Source organism: Limulus polyphemus, unplaced genomic scaffold, assembly GCF_000517525.1.
Source record: "Limulus polyphemus unplaced genomic scaffold, Limulus_polyphemus-2.1.2 Scaffold1204, whole genome shotgun sequence".
Taxonomy (NCBI): domain Eukaryota; kingdom Metazoa; phylum Arthropoda; class Merostomata; order Xiphosura; family Limulidae; genus Limulus; species Limulus polyphemus.
The window spans coordinates 24,790-32,521 of NW_013666814.1; positions in this window are offsets into that span (position 1 = coordinate 24,790).

The following is a 7,732-nucleotide window of genomic DNA, read 5'->3' on the forward strand; positions in this document are numbered from 1 at the left end:
TTACATTACCTTTGAATTAACAAATCCAGTCAAAAGGGAGAAATTCATATTAAAAGTTACAAAGTTATTTACAAATGCATATATTTAACATATGCTTTTATCGATACATTTCTTTATTATTATTAAGTTTTACGAAATGTTTTTTTTATTCAAATATGAAAGCTCAAAAGATATTCTCTGAAAATTTCTTCCTTATTTAAATAAAGCTTTCTTTTGTAGCACATAATGACATTACCACCCCAGATCCTTACAATGGAGATTAATTCCGATAACATATAACTGTTTCTAAAAAAAATATTGAACTAATGTAAAATTATTTATGCATTTTATAATCTCAGGTTATGTCGAGAAGAGACCCTAAATATATGAATGTGTTATAAGATAATTCCAATTTTTCACTAAAACCATATTTAACATTAGAAAAACTTAAGTAGGAAGCAATGTCAAAACAATTACCTGGCACTTCAGTATACCATTGTAAAATGTATATTTTGCTTATCATGCAAATAGTTTTTAGCCATTAGCAGTGGCGCTTAACTATAGTGGATGTCAGTGTTCTCATCTACGTAAACTTGTGTCAATACAGGACAAATTTTTGAAGAAATATGACAAAATGGTATCATAATCTTCAATAAAAACAGATGCCAATGTCATGGAATATGATCGTATCTTTAATTTCAAAGGAATGGCTGGAGCTAAGTGCTTTCCTACTGCTACAGAAGCCATACTTTGACCAGAACTTCATGATTGTGAAAAATCAAATGAAACTTTGTTATATTTTAAAAACTGGAGCTCACCTCTATCTTTGTGGTTGTTACAAATATTTCTAGTATTAAAGTTGAAAAGCTTTTTGATAAAATTCAAATAACTTTTCTACAGTTGAAAAATAAATTCTATAGTTGGTGCTTTTTTTATACTTAGAGCAAGAATATGTGTCTTGAAACATGAAGAATTAATAGGCTTCTCTAAACTACATGTTTAAAACACAGCGAAAGTCGGTACCTTATATATTTTACTAGCTCAGAAATCTAGAGATAGAAAAAAATAGAGGAAGCTTTCAAAACTTCAGTTTATTAGGATTTTATGACGATAAGTGTGTGCCTATTTATTTATTCCAAAGACATTATTATTTCGAATAAATATCGGTTAATAAGATGTTATTATTATTTACAAAATGTTCTCTATAAATCCATAGAGGCTTCTATATAGAGAAAACTTAAAACAGTTTATACTGAGATAACTGAATAGTACTGGAAGTTATCATATCAAAAAAGACAAAAGATATTAAAAGCAGTAGTGGTGAAAAACTATGAGCCCAACACATTAAATATGAGAATATATTATTTAAAAGATTATGGAATTAGCTCGACAATTTTAAGGGCGCTAAGCTGGTATTTGTTTTGTTTGTTTAAGCACACAGTGGAATATCTATACTGTACCCATCACAGAGATCGAATCCAGAAGTTTAGCATTATAAACACTCAATCTTCCCTCTTAGCCACCTGGGAGCACTAAGAATGCAAGGCGTAGCTATAAAATATAATTTCACTCACATGGCAGTGATATATACGTGCTTGGATCTTTTGCGTTTATTATCTGTTTTGAAAGTAAAAATTATAGTTCTTTAATTAAATACCCGTATAAACACACTTATTTTCTGACATTTTGTACGTTATATGTCTAACCAATATAAAAAATAGTGTAATCCATAAGGGCGAAAAAAAAATACAATTATTAGAGTTTCAGAAGAAACTCTGACATCGCAGATGGTTGAAGTCCTGACTTAATGATTTAAGGGTTAAGCAGTATATCATTTTCACTGGTACTTTACTGCCTGTTTTGTGGTAAATAACATAAACGTAGTTGCAAACTAATATGATTAGATAAGATGGGGTAATAATTAATAAATACGCTTCATTGCTGCTTTCTCTGTTTTACCTAAAGTTATACATAAAAGACAAATACTCGTTAGAAATAAAATATACCGTTTTCAACCCCACTTTAACATTATTACACCAAAATATAAACCCAAGTTTATTAAAAGGTTTTGGGTTCAGTGTTGCTGAAGTATCATTATCATATATCACCAGTGTTCTTTAGAGCCAGCTATTGCACTGAAATGTCAAGCTTCGTTAAATCCGAAGAGGAATGGGTGTATGTGTTTTTCTTATAGCAAAGCCACATAGGGCCATCTGCGTGTCCACCGAGGGGAATCAAACCCCACCGGGGGACAAGAGGAATGGTAAATTGACGTTATGCTTTTTCAATTTTCAAAGAAAGAAATGATTGGAATTCTAATAACGATGTAACATGAACAACTTTCACGAAACTTTATAGAAACGACACTGGTACAAGTAAAGTATAATGTTGTACGAATACTTTTCAAGGTCGAATTGTTATAATATAGATATGTAGTCTTGTGTATTTGTAATGACTGTCTAAGTAACTAACGGAAAAATGCGGGAATATAACATCACTACCCTAGAAGAATAACTAACTACTTTTCGTTATATTCTAAAATTAGTTCTTTAGGCTACGTTTTTAATGGAATTTTAATAACCATCTGGAAATTCTAACATGTGCACTAACCAAAAGAATTTGTTGCTTTTAGTAAGTGCTTGATTGATAAAAAAAATTTTTGTAATTGTATTTGCAAATGCAGTTTTTTGTCGCTGGTTGGAGCACAAAGGCATTCTATTTGTACTCTTTTACTTGTAACACGTAATTAATTACTCTGAATAAACAGCTGTTACGATTTTATTGCGACTTCTTTGAACCAAACATAGGAATGTTGCGATTTGTAACTAAACTAAAACACTCTTGGAACATTCTTAAAATAAATCTGTGCAACTGTTTTATTCTCCTAACTGAAGTCCACTTGCTTTGCCTTTAATGCCCATTTAGCAATCACTTAAGATTTTCCAGGCACAAACTTAAAAATGAAATGAAGGATTGGGCGTGAAACGTAGAAATAGGTGAAACTGCAATTGACCAAGTAATGTTACACGTTATCGTTAATATTCATCTAAATTTATACCTGTGCCCATATGAACTGAGATATCACCAAAAATTCAGTGTGTAGATATGACCTGAGGCACCACTTTTTGTGATGTGTACCTAGCAAGAGAGGACTACCATTAACAGCTGTCAACACGAATTGTAGCCTTTTACCTCCCATTCCCCAACAGCATCTATGATAGGTATACTGACGTCACACTAGCACGAGACAAATGGGAGAAATAATAGATTACTTATAAATATTTTATCTGTAGGAGTAGTATTTGGTCATCATAATTTGAGTGAACTATTAATACGAGTGAAATAATGAAAATAATTTATTTTTACTCCAGCAGATTTGAATTAGAATTACATTTCGTAATACTGATAAAATAGACAAGCTTACTATTTTATATTACAGGCAGAAGTTATTGCGAATAAATAAGTTAATTGCTGAACAGCACTTAAGAAACACTTTTTTCAACATTTACTGAAGATAATTTGTCGATTAGTTATTATAATTTTCTTTATTTCTTAAATGTTTGCTCGAAAAGTCGCAAAAAGTGGTAGTTATATTTAATTTTTAGCAGCTGTGGTCTTTTGTCTGGCAATAACGAGAGATCGTGTTGTCCCATACTCCATTTGTTATATGTTTTGTGCAGTTTCACAGGCTGCTTTATGTGTGACGTATTAGTGCTGTATGACCATTTAAAACCGTATTATATTGCAAAACCCGTACTGAAAGTATTTAAACTGTTTGTTACAAAATGAGTATAACTTGTAGTTGAGAACATCAAATTTATAGAAATATAATTATATGAAGTTATTCTCTGTGTGCATATATTTGCCACTTTGTCAACGCTAATATAACAATAGATAAAAACATGTAGTACATAAACCACCATTCACAAAATCCGATAACCCTATCGCTTTCTGCAGATGTTCTATCTAGTACTGCCACCACAGGCGTGCTGGAATCTAGTACTGCCACCCTGTGTTTTCATTTTTTAAAAAAGTACCCATGATATAAATATAGATATATATGCCAACTTAACATAAAACCAGTTACTACCGCTGGAAACTCTTGCCCGTGAGAAACTGAAGAATTGTTTATCGATACCTCTGTATAAAGGAAAAGCCAAGCAGGATGTATAAAGGAAAAGCCAAGCAGGATGTATAAAGGAAATGCCAAGTAGGATGTATAAAGGAAACGCCAAGCAGGATGTATAAAGGAAATGCCAAGCAGGATGTATAAAGGAAATGCCAAGCAGGATGTATAAAGAAAATGCCAAGCAGGATGTATAAAGGAAACGCCAAGCAAGATGTATAAAGGAAAAGCCAAGCAGGATGTATAAAGGAAATGCCAAGTAGGATGTATAAAGGAAACGCCAAGCAGGATGTATAAAGGAAATGCCAAGCAGGATGTATAAATGAAATGTCAAGCAGGATGTATAAAGGCAAGGTCAAGCAGATATAGACCCCTCACCCGTCAGTCATAAACCTATCCAGGCATGCAAGTTTGTTGCCAATAATGCATCATTACATGTAATATCCAAGATTGGCTTAATACTGACGTATATACAACATTCTAGGAAAGTACATGACCAAAAAGTATAAAAAGTACAATATTCAAAGATAGCATCATACTTTTAAGAAGGAATAAAGTTTTTACCATCGCCTACTTTTTTCGAAGGCATAAAATTGTTTGTATTAATTTCAGGCCACCACAAGTCTAACCAAAAATATAATCAAGCAATATTATCAATTTCTAATTTACATATACGTGTAATAAACTTCATTTTAAGGCAGGTTTGTGTACTTCCTGTTTAATCATTTAGTTATTTGTGACGACGAAAAAAATGTGTGCATGATGATTTCCTTCGGTCTGAACAACTTGCCTCAAGTGACTTGGTCAGAGTGCTTATAATACTAAAAATTAGGTTTCGATACCCACAGTGGGCGGATCACAGATAACACATTGTGTAGCTTCGTTCTTAACAACAAACTGTACATTCATATCTGTTATCAAAAAACATGTACTGTTTTTTATGTGCACTAATGATGAACTTTCAAAGTAAGTATAATTTTCTGTCAAGTTATCATGTAGATGTTTACTAATTTAAATACCTTGTGAGTGAAAGCAAAGAAGAATATAATGTTTCAACAACACTGATTCTGTTATGTCCAGTACCAACAAAACTTATCACCCAATAACCTGTTCAAGTTCAATACAATAACGTTTTGTTTATTATTCATGATGCAGATAATTATTGTTTCAGTTGTATACTCCTTGCTCCCCAGTGGCACAGTGGTATGTCTGCGGACTTATACTGGTAACACCGGATTTCGATACTCGTGGTGGGCAGAGCACAGATAGCCCTTTGTGTAGTTTTTTTTGTTTAATAATAATAACAACAACAATCGTATACTCCCACAACAGTGAAGACTGACATTATACATTGCATGCATATTGCACATTTAAAATACCCTTAAGAAATGAGTAACTTTACACTAAAAAAAATTCTGAGACCACCCAGTAAATAAAACTTATAAAGTTGGTAGATGGCTGTTCTTCTTGCTTGTTTGTTGAATTTTGCATAAAGGTACATCAGGGTTATTTGCACTAACTGTCCTTAATTTTGAAGCGATAGAATAGAGGGAAGGCAGAAAGTGAACACTGCCAACTCTTGGGCTTTTCTTTTATCAACAAACAGTGAGACTGATCTTCACATTATAATGCCCCATGGCTGAAAGGGTGAGCACGTTCAGAGACGATATTCAATCCTACTGTATGCAGAGTGCTAGTCTAAATCCCCCAATTGCTAGGCCCCACTCTTTTTGTTACAGGTGTAAATATTTTAGTGCTTTTATGATATTAGAAAAGTTCAAAATCAAATACAGATTTATATTTAAGATTCTATGGATATACACACACACAAATTAGCACAAAAGTAACCTAATGATTTAAAAAATACAACTTATATAGACAGTTCTGATGAAGAGCTAGATTCCTACTTCCGCAGGTAATTATTTTCTGTATATTTAACATCTGGTTTGTTTGTTTGTTTTGAATTTTGCGCAAAGATACACGAGGGCTATCTGCGTTAGCCATCCCTAATTTAGCAGTGTAAGACTAGAGGGAAGGCAGCTAGTCATCACCACCCACCGCCAACTCTTGGGCTACTCTTTTACCAACGAATAGTGGGATTGACCGTCACATATAACGCCCCCACGGCTGAAAGGGCGAGCATGTTTGGTGGTTTAACGTCTGGTACTGTGTACCTACAATGGTATATGTAGTTTTTCCTTTAGGGCCAGAGTTTGACGATCTTCATAAGTGTGTTCAGGATGTTCTTAATGTATAGTAATGCGTCAAGCTTCGTCTTCAAATAAATCACGTACTTATAAGACTACAAAACGGACAATAGGTGGAATGTTGGCCCAAGGACATTGAGTCAAATGCAAAATGTTATAAATCATGTCCACTTAATATTTCTTCATTGATGTAAACCCTATAACAAACCTCCCTGCAACGAAAACAGGAAGGAGGAGGTTGAACATAGTAATAGTTGTGAATACCAGAAATAAAGGGACTTTTCAAGTGATGCTAAGGTATATTATGCCAAATAAAACTATGTCGAAAATAAATTTATCTTTGTAAAAAAAAATTAAGAAGCAGTTACTATATATCAAGACACAACCTAAACTGATGGTTACCAATATTTCATTTCGCTTCTCCGTGACCTCATTTCGGGATACATCACGCTCTCTCCATTGCCTGAATGTATATTCATAGGTAAACAAACTTACTGATCCGATCTTTTTAAAAATCGGATCGGAAAAACATCAAAAAATTATTTAGACTGGATCGATATCAGCGGCCGATACGAAGATTGGTCTCAGGCTTAGAGCCAGGGAGCCTGCTGGTTTCTTCTCTCAGTAATACATCAGTCAACCTAGTTCAATACTTAAATGTTATATAGAACATTTTTATACTTCATTCAGTGACATCCATCAGGGCTCCTTAGTATATCTGAATTTCTACACGATTTTGTCAATCATATATATAACACAGTGTATATGTAAAAGAAAAAAAAAATAAGTATCTAAAACAAAGACGAATTCACATTACTCAGAACTTAAAATATACACCAAAAACTATTTAAATAAAATAAACTCCTGAGGGTTAGTTGATTTATTAATACATATATGTGTGTGTGTATTAACTATATCTAAGTTATAATTATTTTTTTTGTTAAACTGTTTGATATATGAAACTTTTTCTCACTCTGTAAAAAATACAAATATAAAGGAAAATGTATGAACTTTCGCTAAATATTTCTCACTGAAAATGTGTAATTTGTGTATTTCTTTACAGTTTTTCAATACAAAAACTACGTTATATATACACACAAATTAAGCTGTTATATAGACAGCTCTTCCTTTAAAAGACAAAACAATCACTCAAACACAAAGTGAATACAATGTAACATAGGCAACAAAACACATTAGAAGACATCACTACATTTATATCGACAATGTGGGGTATTATTTTAATGTGTTTAGTACATAAATTCATACAGAATTAAACTGTACTTTAAACATACTTTTAATAACTACTGAAGTGCTTCAAAAGCAATTGCACTTCCATATCTTCAACCTACAGACATTAATTTTTAAAACGACTCAACTGGGTAATGTAAAATAAAAGTTGTCAAGCAGAAGCAAATAGAAA